The sequence below is a fragment of the Eptatretus burgeri genome, chromosome 1 (assembly GCF_056783735.1).
Source record: "Eptatretus burgeri isolate ZD-2024b chromosome 1, Ebu_testis_v1, whole genome shotgun sequence".
Lineage (NCBI taxonomy): Eukaryota > Metazoa > Chordata > Myxini > Myxiniformes > Myxinidae > Eptatretus > Eptatretus burgeri.
Window position 1 is genome coordinate 30,024,679 of NC_140961.1, and position 15,000 is coordinate 30,039,678.

The 15,000-nt window shown below is 51.4% G+C and overlaps 1 protein-coding gene and 1 long non-coding RNA gene across 6 annotated transcripts in view; one reads left to right on the plus strand and one right to left on the minus strand.

The window, feature by feature from the left end:
• Positions 1-14,480, plus strand: part of LOC147034153 (uncharacterized) — a 15,680-nt gene extending 1,200 nt beyond the window's left edge. Inside the window, exon 2 of the long non-coding RNA XR_015057272.1 lies at positions 13,233-14,480. This is a non-coding gene — a long non-coding RNA (uncharacterized LOC147034153). The remainder of the gene's footprint in view (positions 1-13,232) is intronic.
• The window catches only part of LOC147034151 (CMP-N-acetylneuraminate-beta-galactosamide-alpha-2,3-sialyltransferase 2-like), a 239,245-nt gene that overhangs the window by 127,943 nt on the left and 96,302 nt on the right, over positions 1-15,000 (minus strand). The gene's annotated exons all lie outside the window — the stretch shown is intronic.

Genomic DNA, 15,000 nt, shown 5'->3' on the forward strand with positions numbered 1-15,000 from the left:
AAGCGTGGAAATTGTGGGAAGAGGAGGCCTTACAAATAAGTGAAGTAGCTAGAAATTTGGTGAAACAGAAACTATTAAAACTAGAAACACAGGTAAAAGAGATGCAACCACCAGTGATTGGAATTGTTCCTGCCTCGGTAAAAGCCTCTGAGATTGAAGTACAAGGACGGGAAGCTCAGGTAAATAATGAAGGTGATTCATCTGCATATGTTAATAACACACCAAGATTGTATCCGAACCTTGAAAGTATGGGGCTGATGGCCACAGCCTCTGCTTTCCCGGTTCAGGAAATAACTCCGGCGGGACCAGGGGTGCAGGCTCAGTCAGTGTACCGACCATTTAAAGAAATTGAATTAAGATCAATGAAGGAGAGAGTATTAGATCAGAGGGGAAATGCAGGAGCAGTAAGGAATTTAATAACGCAGTGGGTTGCAGCACATCGATGCACCCACAGTGACATTGGAGTGCTATGTCAAGCAGTGTTGTCTCCATATGTGTGGAAGAGAGCTCGAGAAGCTGCCGAGTGGACAGCAGACGAACCAGCAGTTTGCACCGAAGCAGATCGGCGAGATAAGCGAGGGCGCCTGTATGAGGAGATTGAGAAGGCCTTACGACCACCAGCATTAGATTGGGATAAAATCTATGAAACAAAGCAACGTCAAGGGGAGCGGGCATTCGAGTTTATGGATAGATTAATGTTGACACTCTTACAATATGGGGGGTTTCAAGTTGAAGCAGACATACCGGAGCGAACGGTCACTAATTTCGTAATGGAAGGACTTAGGCCTCAAATTAAAAAACAATTGAAGTATGCACTGTTAGGTTGGCAGGGCAAGAAAGCAAGTGAGATTTGTATAGCAGCTGATCAATGTATGGACCGAGCGGAAGAACGGGAGAACGCAAAGGCAAAAATGAAAGACGAAGTGTTGCAGATGGTGTTGCTCGACAAAGTAGCAGACCAAAGAAAGAATAAGGGTTGGAGAAAGTGGGGGCTGGAGGGAGATGATTCAGATTCGGAAGAAGAAGAAGCGGCCAGGAGATGGGGACGACGAATGAGAGGTCCACAAAGACCCCACCAGCAGCACAGGATGGACGGCCCAAGAAATGGAGTGGAAAAAACAAAGGTTGGACGCGAACGCCACCACAGACCCGCTCGAGGACGGCAGCAACACAAGAACAGGAACAACCAAGTCAATCACAAGGATGTTTCCAGTGCGGGCAATTGGGACATTGGAAAAGACATTGCCCCCAAAGAGGACGACCGGAGATCCAACAGGAGGGAGGATCGGGACAACCGCAAAATCGTAAGTCATATTGACACACCGCGGGTGGACCCGTGTTACAAGGGGCAATGTTGACATTAACACCAAAAGAGGAGCCGACCTACTCTTTGGATGTTTCAGGTAAGACACTATCTTTTTTAGTTGACACGGGAGCCACCTACTCTACTATAGCAGCCAAACAGCTGCCACATGTTGAAAAATCCAATGCTGAAGTCCAAGTAGTAGGGTTGGGTGGTAGCATACAAACATTAAAGACAACAACGCAATTACCAGTAAGATGTGGACCTTTACAGGAAAAACATGCATTTCTTCTCACAACCACCACACCGGTGAATTTGTTAGGTAGAGATTTGTTGTGTAAGTTGGGATGTAAAATAGCATGTACGAACAAAGGGGTTTTTGTGGATATTCCCCAGAATAAAGCACAGTGAGCAATGATGCTGTTAAATGACATCGCACCCAGTTGTTTATTGGTGGAGGCTGAAAAGACAGCCGATTAGTGAGGCTTTGATATTGTTGTGGTTACCAGATTCGCAAACCACCATTCAGGTCCCTTAGGTGAGGTATCTCGGTAAGTGCATGTGTAGTTAGGCCCAAACCCGTTGTCTAGTGGGAATACATGTCATTTATACGTGCTGCGACTCTTCAGGATAGCCGTTTTTCTTTTACTATCTTTATTTTGGACCAACCGCCCTGATCACAACCACAACATCAACCACCGACCACAACCACCGCTTCACCACAACCGCCACGACCTTTACCGTCACAACTCGCCACCATCGCATCACCGTCATCTCGCGCCACTCATGGGCACCGATGCTGGACTCGTGTAGGACGCGCGTCGAACAGCGTGTACAAAATCACTGATTTTCTGCTTCAAAAACGGATCAAAAACGACACACGCCCACTTTTTGCCGTCCAATCGGTGAGCGAGGGGCGATTTGGCCCCGCCTCCAGAACGATCGATATATGCAAATTTGTGGATCAAAAAGCCTTCACGCCCACTTTTTCTCGGGCCAATGGGGAGCGAGGTGAAAGGTCAAAGGGAGGGGGTCAAAGGCGAAGTTACGGGGGGATAAAAGGACCGTGTTCGTCAGTCAGAGTCGGTCGGAGAGTCAAGAAGAGGAGAGTCGGAAGCAAAGGGTCAAGACTTCGCGGGCGGTGGAGCTGCTCGTCGTGTGCGTTGGAGTCGGAACGGAGGGGACGGAGCTGTGGAAAGGCGGCGACACCAGACGAGGGGTGCTCGCGTCGTGCAGGAAGCTGCACCCGAGGGAGGCCGACAGCGCGACCTGGCCGAGGTGGAGACGCTCGTCGCACATAATAAAGATCCTCTATACCCCGAGCATCAGCAACCCCCCTCCTGTTTCCCCCCGCGCTGAGATAGTGCGACCAAGGGGGCCCCGTTCCCACCCCCAGCCAGGCACTGTCCACGAGGCCCGCGGGTTGCGGGGCCATCGCCGCTCCGCGTCTCATCACCAGACGGGTAGGCCCGACCCGGTCTCGGCCTCAGGCCTACCTCATTCTTGGGGGATTTCTTTTCCTTGGTTTTGGGTATGTGTTGTCGGCGCCGTCTGTGAAGTAGAATTGTATAAGTGTTGCCGTGTGCTCGGTAGTCGGTATTAGCTCTGCACTGTTTTCACTTTTATGTTTGCTTTTTGTGTAAATGGAAGTGTGTTTTCTTTTTTTGTGTGCATTTGGTGGAATTGTATTTGTGTGCTTCCCGTGTGCCGCGAATAAATGTGCTTTATTGTTGAACTGTTCTCCCGCTTCGCTTCGTCTTTTCCTCCATTGAATCCCCATCTTGCTTCACGTAAAGGGTTGGTAGTGGGCTGAATACGCCCGATAATTAATCGAACCGTCGAGGTCGACGATAACACCGCTCGGTTATTCTGATAGTACGGAACGGGTCGCTTAAGTGGCCCGTGTCCGAAGTCGACCTGCGGCGAGGTGCGATCGCCCGGTCTACCCTCCGCGTGGGTACTTAGGTAGTTCGAATTTGGCGAGCAACCCTATCCCACGCGGGGGCTGATTGGCTCGATCGCGGTGAGACCGAAAGGTCCACCCGTGACTGGTTCCCGGCGTTAGTCCGAGAGGGTCACGACTGGATTGTCCGTCCGGTGGGCGACGTGCCGCGATTCGAGTTACGTGGCCGTTCGCACGCCAGCGGGCGCGAAGACCGCAACACTGGTGTCAGGAGTGGGATACAAATTCATCGCCCTCCTCGCGGCACTGGTATTGGAGAGCGGGACAACAGGCTCTCCTGTCTCCAGCGAAATTCACGGGAATCGGTCCAGGGGTGAGAGAAGCGACCCCCGATTCCCTCCAAATTACGAGCGAGCAAATTAACCCTTCACGAGAAGCAAGATGGCGTCTCAAGGCGAGCGGGAGCCGGGGGTATTAGAAATGTATATGTGTAGTAATGTGGAATCCATGGTCCAGGATGGAATCCCCGAGCAGGAAATGTTGATTGTGCAGGAACACGGACTCGCCCAACTGAACCCAGGGCCCGAGGTGGGTGCGGCAGCGGCCGCGTTGTATGACACCTCCCCCCCCCCTCTCCACCAAAACCCTTCCCCAACCCTTGCCGAAACGGCTCAGCTGAGTGCATCCAACATGGCCCAGCTATGCGCCATGCTGGCGGCAATGAACGAAAAGATGAATGCGAAAATGATCGAAAAGATGGATGCGAATACACAACAAATGAACAAAAAGATGGATACAAATACAAATGAAATGAAAAACGAAATGAACAAGCAAATGAATGAAGTGAAAACGACGATGGATGCGAATACACAGCAAATAAACGGAATGGAAGCAAACATGAAGGAAGAAATGAAAGAGCTACGGGGTGAGACGCAGAACATGGGCCGATGCCTGCAGGCGGGCATGAAGGCCGTGACAAAGGAAATAATAGTTGAGACAAGGGAGGTAAAGGGTGAAGAGTTGGCAGAGACACGGGAGATAGAAAAAATAGAGGAGAGACTGCATGGTGAGGACGGGGTAAGTGACGCACACACGGAGGTAGTGGAGGATAATGGGGGTGAGCTGGCGGACTGGGTAGAGACCCAGTGCGAGCACCTGGATGGCCTCCTCCAGGAACGAGGGGAGGGAGTACCCCCCCCTTGAGGCGAGTCACGACCAGGTGAGTTCGGTCGTGCTTTGCGAGGTTGAGGGGACGGGTGCTGTGGACAGGTGCTTGGAGAGCTTGGGGGGTATAGAGGCCCCGGAGACCCTTGTGGGGACACAAATCCCCAGTGTGGTTGTCCCTGTGTGTGTGGTGCAAGGTGTGAGTGCGGCACCGTGTGTGGAAGCGACCCCGTGTGTGAGTGGTGTGGTGGCGATGGTGCCAGAGTGCGTGCTTCCCAGCACGCCGGGTGTGGATGGGGCACCGTGTGTGAGTGAGGCCGTGTGTGTGAGTGAAACGGCCAGTATGAGTGAGGCACCACGTGTGAGTGGTGTGGTGGCGATGGTGCCGGAGTACGTGCTTCCCAGCACGCCGTGTGTGGATGAGGCACGGAGTGTGAGTGAGGCACCGCGGGTTAGTGCCCCCGCGTGTGTGGGTGAGGCACCGTGTGTGGAAGAGACCGCGTGTGTGAGTGTCGCCGTGTGTATGAGTGAGGCACCGCGGTTGAGTGCCCCCGCGTGTGTGGATGAGGCACGGAGTGTGGATGAGGAACCGCGGGTTAGTGCCCCCGCGTGTGTGGGTGAGGCACCGTGTGTGGAAGAGACCGCGTGTGTGAGTGTCGCCGTGTGTATGGATGAGGCACCGCGGGTGAGTGCCCCCGCGTGTGTGAGTGAGGCGCGGAGTATGGATGAGGCACCGTGGGTGAGTTCCCCCGCGTGTGTGAGTGAGGGACGAGTGAATGGAGCACCACGTGTGAGTGGTATGGGTTATGTAAGGGAGACCGTGTGTGTGAGAGAGCGGTATGAGAGGGAGATGTCGGTCGGCATGCGGGAGCACGCAGCCGCGTCTCCCCGTGTGAATGTGATGGAGTGGACTGTGTGCGTCGTAACACGCAGGTGTGCGTGGGTGGAATGGAGACGGAGACGGCGACAGAGGAGAGAAAGCCGGGTAGCGGCTGTAGCTGTTTCGAGGACCGTGCCGGGTTCACCCAGCAGTGAGCACGCGGTCCGTGCTGTGCAGCGCACGAGACCACCACGTGCTCGCTTGCGAGAGTGAAGTCCCGGTCCGGAAACGCACGCGGTGGATTTGCCGATCCCGCGGACGGACAAAGTTTAGGCAGGTAAATGGATTTGGACCGGACGGGTTCTCCACGCGATCGTGTGTGTTAAGCTCCAACGGGCAAAGCACATGTGTTCGCGTGGGGAACCCCTCGAGACGTGGGGCTTGTTTTTTTTTATGCGCACGGTGACGTCATGGCTGCACGTGGGGTTGGAATCCGGCAGGAGGGGTATCTCTGCCGGATGGTCCCGTCCAAGGAGGGACGAGGAACACGTGCAGCTGCATGACGTCACGGGCAGGTGCAAAGTGCGCGAGCTCTGAGTTGCCGCGCAGGTGCTGCGCATGGAAAAAAAAAAAATAAAAAGAAGCAAGCCTCACTTTCGGGTGCACAGGATTCCTGGGCAAGGGGTGAAAGACCCCCTTACCTGGGCACAGGATGAAAACTAGTTAGGGGGAAGGGTTAGCTTAGTTAGACCGACTTCATGGGGCAGGGGTAAGTCCTCATGGAGTCCGTGGAATGGATTAGTTAGAGGGATTGTAGCGAGCTTTAGGTTGGGAAATAAAATGGGATTTATTTGGAGACAGTGACAGACTTGTGGATGTGTAGAGGGGACGTAGTTTAGCTACGTAGTGTTAAAAGGAACGTGCTGTAGTTTAAGGGACGACGTGGGAGCACGAGTTAGTTAGGGGATGTAGTTAGAAGGATGGCAGAGTTCAGTGGTGTGTGTGTTGAAGAGTTGGTGAGTTGTGAGGCATGTGCTTGGTGAGTGAGTGAGGCCAGCGGGTCTGTGTGTGTGGAGTGAATGGGGAATGCATGGTGCGATGAGTGATTGGGGGGAGGAGTGACTCCCGCCCAAGGGACCCCGGGGTCAGTGTAGAGTGAGTTAGCTGGGTTAGTGAAATTGAAAAATGGAGGTCGTTTTGTTGTTGGTGGGAAAGTAGGCTCGAGACCCATTTGGAGGGGTGCAGGAGCCCTGTTGACGGGCTTGGGAGCGTGGCTGCGAAAGGTGAGTATCGCTGAGTGGGTACCCCGGGCACCAGGCTAGTCGGCCGCGGTAGGCCATGGGCCCATGGGGGGCCGGGATAGAGTAGTGGGCACGGGTGCGCCTGCTTGGTGCGGGGGCCCGGGGCGCCATTAGCCGCGTGGGCAGTGTTGTGGGCACGGGTGACCCTCGGAAAGGGGCCCGGGAGGCCGGCCTGCCACGTGTGCGTTTCAGGGAGGTGCCATGGGGGCACTCCCTGGTGTTAGGGAGCTGGTAGGCTCGGAGGCAGTGTAGTGCCCGGGGGTGCCATAGCGGGAGATTCGGCAGAGGGTCGTGCCTGCCAAAGGGAGCCACGTGTCCCAGCCAGGAGACCGTGTGAGGGCACGGAGAGAAAATTGGGGGGCGAGGCCCGAAATTGTAAGGACACCAACACAGGCGACGGGAATCTGGGTTGTTAGAACCAATAGTTTAAGCGAGAAGCGCTTGTTGAAAGCCCCGGGGTAGTTTAACAGTTAAATGGTTAGGATAGATTAGGAGATGTACCCCTCCGCACCATCCATCCCCTCGCTGTCGTTGTGGGCAGCTGGACCCACTTGGTATTAAGATCGCCGAACTCTGGGGAGGCCATTCTGAGGCTTCGTTGGGCCTCGACACAGGACGTTAGCTCTCCCTTGTTCCCCTCCGGGAAGGGAATGTAGGGGTTGGGAGTAGGCTAGGTGACAGGATAGGTGAGCCGAACAAGGACGATAAAGGGGGTTAGGGGACGATTTATAGTGGGGAAGTAAAAATAAAAACAATAAAAAAATAAGTTGGGGCTAAATTGGGGTTTGACAAATTAAGGGAGTGGGTAGGTACAGTGACAGGCAAAGGCGATAGGTTGGGAGGGAGACAGGTAGGTAGGTCCGAGCCCGCCTTCCAAGTGGCCAGCACCACCGCACTCCCTCCACCAACCTCCACTGAACGGCAAAGGCTGGCCAGCTTCATCGGCTGGCTGTTTTTCTTCAAGGCCGGTGCCGGCCAACTTCATCGGCAGCTGTTGTTTTGCTGCAAGGCCTGTGCCATCGGCTGGTCGGGTTTTGCTTCAAGGCCTGTGCCGGCCAGTTCATCTGCCGGCTGTGTTTGCCTGCAGCGGCCTTCTTCTGCGGGCTGTGTTTGCCTGCTGCCTTTGCCATGCCATGCCACTGCCCACGTTCACCAGCCCCGTTCAATTTTGCTTTGCCCCCCCCTGTTCATTGCCATGTGCGCCAGGATCAAGGCAACAGCTTGCAAGTTGCAAGAACTGCCCTGTTGGCAGCTACAACACGGGCCTGCAGTGGCGGCCCGTGCACCGTGTTTGTGTTCACCCATCCATTCGTTGTGCTCATTGCGTGTGCCACTTGAGCTGGCACGGAGACTACGTTTGTGCCGCCCATGCACCGTTGTGGTTCACTGCGTTCAGTTCAAAAGGGAAGGCCTTGGACTGCGTGTGAGCAGCCAGCCACGTTCCCTGTCACCTGCATTGTTTGAGCCAGAGACTGCATGTGGGCAGCCTGGCTCCCTGCTAACTGCTTTCTTTTTGCAGAGTTCAATGATCCTGGGCCATGGTTTAGTGTAAAATTTGTAAGTTAAGGTAAGATGTACTGTACATATGAGTGCGCCCCCCGGCATGTCTGTCTAGCGCCGGCAATTTTATTTAAGTCGTCCGTGTGAGTGAGTTTGTTTAGGTAGTTACGCAGCCCTCAGGTTATTTATTTTGGGGACACGAATACCATGAATGTCGCACTCAGGGATCCGTAGGTAAAATGTACTAGGGGAAAACTACACATGATGGCACACGAAAATTTGATGACTCGGGACGAGTCTGTAAAAAGGGAAGGGGGTAGTGTTGTGGTTACCAGATTCGCAAACCACCATTCAGGTCCCTTAGGTGAGGTATCTCGGTAAGTGCATGTGTAGTTAGGCCCAAACCCGTTGTCTAGTGGGAATACATGTCATTTATACGTGCTGCGACTCTTCAGGATAGCCGTTTTTCTTTTACTATCTTTATTTTGGACCAACCGCCCTGATCACAACCACAACATCAACCACCGACCACAACCACCGCTTCACCACAACCGCCACGACCTTTACCGTCACAACTCGCCACCATCGCATCACCGTCATCTCGCGCCACTCATGGGCACCGATGCTGGACTCGTGTAGGACGCGCGTCGAACAGCGTGTACAAAATCACGGATTTTCTGCTTCAAAAACGGATCAAAAACGACACACGCCCACTTTTTGCCGTCCAATCGGTGAGCGAGGGGCGAATTGGCCCCGCCCCCAGGGCGATCGATATATGCAAATTTGTGGATCAAAAAGCCTTCACGCCCACTTTTTCTCGGGCCAATGGGGAGCGAGGTGAAAGGTCAAAGGGAGGGGGTCAAAGGCGAAGTTACGGGGGGATAAAAGGACCGTGTTCGTCAGTCAGAGTCGGTCGGAGAGTCAAGAAGAGGAGAGTCGGAAGCAAAGGGTCAAGACTTCGCGGGCGGTGGAGCTGCTCGTCGTGTGCGTTGGAGTCGGAACGGAGGGGACGGAGCTGTGGAAAGGCGGCGACACCAGACGAGGGGGTGCTCGCGTCGTGCAGGAAGCTGCACCCGAGGGAGGCCGACAGCGCGACCTGGCCGAGGTGGAGACGCTCGTCGCACATAATAAAGATCCTCTATACCCCGAGCATCAGCAACCCCCTCCTGTTTCCCCCCGCGCTGAGATAGTGCGACCAAGGGGGCCCCGTTCCCACCCCCAGCCAGGCACTGTCCACGAGGCCCGCGGGTTGCGGGGCCATCGCCGCTCCGCGTCTCATCACCAGACGGGTAGGCCCGACCCGGTCTCGGCCTCAGGCCTACCTCATTCTTGGGGGATTTCTTTTCCTTGGTTTTGGGTATGTGTTGTCGGCGCCGTCTGTGAAGTAGAATTGTATAAGTGTTGCCGTGTGCTCGGTAGTCGGTATTAGCTCTGCACTGTGTTTTCACTTTTATGTTTGCTTTTTGTGTAAATGGAAGTGTGTTTTCTTTTTTTTGTGTGCATTTGGTGGAATTGTATTTGTGTGCTTCCCGTGTGCCGCGAATAAATGTGCTTTATTGTTGAACTGTTCTCCCGCTTCGCTTCGTCTTTTCCTCCATTGAATCCCCATCTTGCTTCACGTAAAGGGTTGGTAGTGGGCTGAATACGCCCGATAATTAATCGAACCGTCGAGGTCGACGATAACACCGCTCGGTTATTCTGATAGTACGGAACGGGTCGCTTAAGTGGCCCGTGTCCGAAGTCGACCTGCGGCGAGGTGCGATCGCCCGGTCTACCCTCCGCGTGGGTACTTCGGTAGTTCGAATTTGGCGAGCAACCCTATCCCACGCGGGGGCTGATTGGCTCGATCGCGGTGAGACCGAAAGGTCCACCCGTGACTGGTTCCCGGCGTTAGTCCGAGAGGGTCACGACTGGATTGTCCGTCCGGTGGGCGACGTGCCGCGATTCGAGTTACGTGGCCGTTCGCACGCCGGCGGGCGCGAAGACCGCAACAATATGTTTAAAGGAAGTCTTAGCCGAAAGTGAGGAAATGCAAATGTGGCTAGACAATGCACAAGTAATGACACACATCTACTATGACCCTCCACATTGTACAATCTATTATGATGCGAATGGAGATGATGCTGAATTTGCGGAGAAAATTGCTCCGTATTTGGGAACCTACAATGATCTTTTGATTTGCCGTTTGATGATTGGTAAGGAAGGTGTTGCAATGGAGGTAAAGCTCACAGAACAACAAAGGCATTTGACAAAGTATCCGCCGGGAGTAACTTCGCATGTGACAATAACCACAGCAAAAGATTATCACCCGAAGGATTTGGGCTTTATGGTTTATCGCCTACAGGGGGCAGTAGCGACCTGCACAACAATGATGTTGCATTGGCAGGTGCACAAGCTAGCGAACGATGAAGGGTGGATTTGTGATTTTGAGGAACAGGTGTTATTGGGGACAATTGAAGAGGTTGATTTACCACCTAAACATGAGAGGGTGATGAAAACGGTAAATGAAGGAGAAAACGCAGAAGATTTGATAGAAAGAGTTCCACAAGAATTGTGGACCCGACATGACAATGATGTGGGCCATATCATTGGGGCAACGCCCCTCGTGGTTAAACTCAAACCGGGAATGCCTTGGCCAAATGTGCGCCAATACTCCCTGCGAAAGGAGGCGGAGGCCGGGATAGCACCAGTAATTGAATCTTTGAAGGAGCAAGGGATAATTGTAGAAACTTCAAGCCCATGCAACACGCCTATACTGCCAGTGAAAAAGCCACAGAAAGATAAGTGGAGATTTGTTCAGGATTTACGGGAAGTAAATGAGGTGATTCAAAGTATCCACCCCGTGGTACCGAGCGCAGAAGGGGTGATGACGTCTATACCTGCAAGTTCCACCCATTTTACTGTAATCGATTTATGTTCTGCATATTTTTCTGTACCCATTGATAAAAAATCCCAGTTTTTATTTGCCTTCACATATAAAGGCCGTCAATACACATGGACTGTTTTGCCTCAGGGGTTCGCGGATAGTCCAACATTATTTTCGCGTACCTTACATAAGGACTTAGAAGATGTTGTCTTCAAGGGTAAATCAGTGCTGCTACAATATGTGGATGATTTGCTCATTTGCTCCCCAAACAAAGCAGCGTGTGAAACAGATACGCTGCAGCTGCTCCAGGCATTGGCAAGAAAAGGCCACAAGGTGAATAAAGAGAAGTTGCAATTAGTCAAGGAAAGGGTTAAGTATTTGGGACACCACATTTCGCAAGGAAAGAGGGAATTGGATAAGGGGAGAATAACTTCAATTTCGGAAGTGCCATGCCCTCGCACAAAGAAAGAGATGATGTGATTCTTAGGTATGGCAACCTACTGTAGACAGTGGATTGTTGATTATGCAATTCTGACAAAGGAACTGTATGTTGTGGTGGGCAAAAACCAGCCCAATGTAATTGAGTGGACTGAGAAGATGGGGGAATATTTTACCAAATTAAAAGCGGCACTCTCGACAGCTCCCGCGTTGGGGCTGCCAGATTATGAGAAACCATTCTTCCTTTACTCTCACGAAACTAGAGGATTTGCGCAGGCTGTGCTGACACAATCCCACGGCGACCGCCAGCGACCAATTGCATATTTTAGCCGAAGGCTGGACCCGGTCGAACGGGGGTTGCCTCTTTGTTTGCAAGCGGTGGCCGCAGCGAGCTACGCAGTTAAGCGCACGGCAGAAATCGTGATGGGTCACCCCCTCACGCTAAGGGTACCCCACTGTGTCGCGGCTTTATTAACCAAAAAGCAAACACAACATTTAACCAACACACGCCTGATGCAGTATGAGACGACTCTCCTACACCAGCCAAATTTGCAGATTGAGAGATGTAATGTTCTTAATCCTGCTTCCTTGCTGCCAACGAAAGACGATGGTGATGCTCACGACTGCACAGAGGCAATACAAGAAGTATCCACCGTGCGCCCGGATCTCAAGGATCAACCCTTGGAACACCCGGACCTCACCTTGTTCATCGATGGTTCTGCTAACATCGCGGTAAATATATACACTGACTCTAACTATGCTTTTGGTGTGGTACATGACAAAGGTGTGATATGGAAAATGCGAGGGTTTCTCACCTCTGCAGGAACACCAATAAAAAATGGTGATTTAGTTTCTGAGCTGTTAAAAAGTATCTCAGCACCAGCAGACGTCGCGGTAATTAAATGCCGCGCACATCAGAAACTCACTACGGATATCGACAAAGGAAATGACAAGGCGGATAAAACTGCAAAAGAGGCGGCTAGTCTGCCTATTCCTTTGATAATGCCAGCACGACTACCGAAGGAACAAATTAAGCTGCATCAGTATAGCTTGTCAGATATTATTTCAATTCAAGCTGCAGCATCGCTGGATGATCGTGACAAATGGAAAGCTGCAGGAGGGACAATGGATGCAGACGGACTATGGTCTAATAGGGGAAAGGTCATAGCACCTACTGAAATCCTACCGTGGCTTGCACGCATGGCCCATTTAAATGGACATGTGTGCAAGAGGGGGGCTGTGAGACAGGTGCAAGAATCCTGGTATGCACCAGGAATTGGGGGAGTAGTAGAAGGGGTGTGTAAGAATTGCCAAATATGTCAAAAACACAACCAGCAGAAGGAGGGAAAAACAAGAGTGCTGGGAGCTCACCCAGCCCCTTGGGGATCATTCACGTACCTACAAATAGACTTTATAAAAATGCCTCCATCAGGCGGGTTCAGCAATGTTTTGGTAGTGGTAGACATTTTTACTAAGTGGGTAGAGGCGTACCCATGTGCAAAGGCTGATGCCGCTACCGTGGTAAAACACCTGTTAAAAAGTTTTTTCTGCCGATTTGGCATTCCTCATAAAGTGTCTCACGATCAAGGAGGACATTTTACGGGGGAAATAACACGGGGGCAGCGTGTAAAGCACTGGGAATTAAACAAACATTTCATTGTGTTTATCACCCAGAGTCAGCAGGTGCTGTGGAACGGCAAAACGGAATACTGAAGAACAAATTGGCTAAAATAACAACGGAGACGGGGTTAAAATGGCCAGAGGCATTACCCTTGGCACTAATGAGCATGCAATCGACAGTAAACCGGAAAACAGGGTTATCCCCCCATGAAATACTAATGGGAAGGCCAATGCGGCTGCCATTCACCGCCCCCACAAACATGAATAAGTTGGATATTACAATGATGGACGAGAACTTGCTGACATTTTGTAAACAGCTTTGCAGGATCGCAAGGGGGATACACACAAGGGTAAAAGAGGCCCTACCCGAACCAGTGGAAGAGCCGTACCACGCCTTCCAGCCGGGAGACTACGTTCTGATAAAACACTTCACGAGGAAAACAGCCTTGGAACCTCGGTGGAAAGGACCATTTCAGGTACTGCTGACTACTCCGACTGCGGTAAAGTGCGAGGGTAAGACGGCTTGGATACATGCCACACATTGTAAACTGGCTATACCAGCAGAGACAGGGACAACATGAACAACACCTATCTTACCATGACTGTATTTTTTTGTGCACTTGGATGCACGTGGGCATTTTACAATACGAGCTGCATGCGTTATAATGAAGGAAAAACTGATGATGAGAGAACTATGGGTAAAAGAAAGAGACGAGAACTAATCCTACATAAAGAATTGACTGATCATCCACTGAACACTTACCTGGCATTATCTCTACAGTACGCTAGGACAATGAACAAAAGGGAGTGTTGGGTGTGTTCACACCTTCCACATTCCTCAAAACACGGATTACCCTTGTTTGCAGTTCCACTCCAGGGGGAGAACATGTGTGGGTACATAGTCCGTAGACAAGATGGACCAGTTTTAACTAAAGTAGAGAAGGCATCAGTGGAAGGTAGAATAATAGAAATAAAAAGTAATTGGGAGAAGGGGGGTTATAATTGCACGAACTATGAGCATTGGTATTACCCTAAGTACAGAACTATTAAGCAAAAGGCTGTGGGACAGGGCCCGGCAAGAGCAATAAAAGTAACGAATTATGATGGATTGAAGAAGGGGGAGGGATTAGAAAAGTACCCCCCACATTTTCAGCTCATGCACAAACAAATTGGATTGATTTGTCTAGTTAGAGGACAAGGGGGGGGACCCCATTTAGGAGAATCAACATGCCAGTACTATGCTAGACATGGGGATGAAATGGTGACCATAAAAGGGCGAATTAATGGAACAACCATACCTGTAAAAATCGAAGTAAATAACCTGCTTGAACCTCAGGCACCCCTAAATGGTACATATTTTGTGTGTGGGTATAAGGCATACTCATGGCTACCAGTGGGATGGAGGGGATCATGTTTTTTGGGATTTATACTACCCAGGATTTGAATCACTGACCAATCACCCTTTGTACCACAGGTCAGATCGAAAAGAGCCATTTCAGAAGTTGAGAGGTTTTTCATGATTGCATTCCCCTTTTATGGAGCAGGCAAAAGTGCAAGGGAAATTATCAATTTGGCAGCATCTTTGGAAAAGCTTGCTAATACCACCAGCGAAGGATTTCACAAAACGAGTGCCGAGCTGGTAGCTATACGGACAACCGAGATGCAAAACCGCATTGCTCTGGATATGCTTTTAGCAGAAAAAGGAGGGACGTGTGCGGTTATAGGTGTGGAATGCTGCACATACATTCCAGATAATTCAGAAGAAATTGATAATTTGGCTGAAAAAATTAAAGCTGAAGGTGCAAAATATCATGATTTTAACAAGGGATGGTCAATGGGATCTTGGTTGAAGGGAATATTGGGGAGTTGGGGAGCCTGGATAATCCATTGGTTGTTTACAGGGCTCATGATCTTCATAGCAGTGATTGTTGTCATCACTTGTATTAAAAATCTAATCAGGGAGTGCGTGAGACATTGTTCTTCTACAGCAAAGAAAACAACAAAACCGGAGATGGTCCTGGGGAAGCCTGCTGTGGTTGCTGTGGTCAAACCGTTGCCAACACCTCCGCCGTCTCTCCCCTCCCC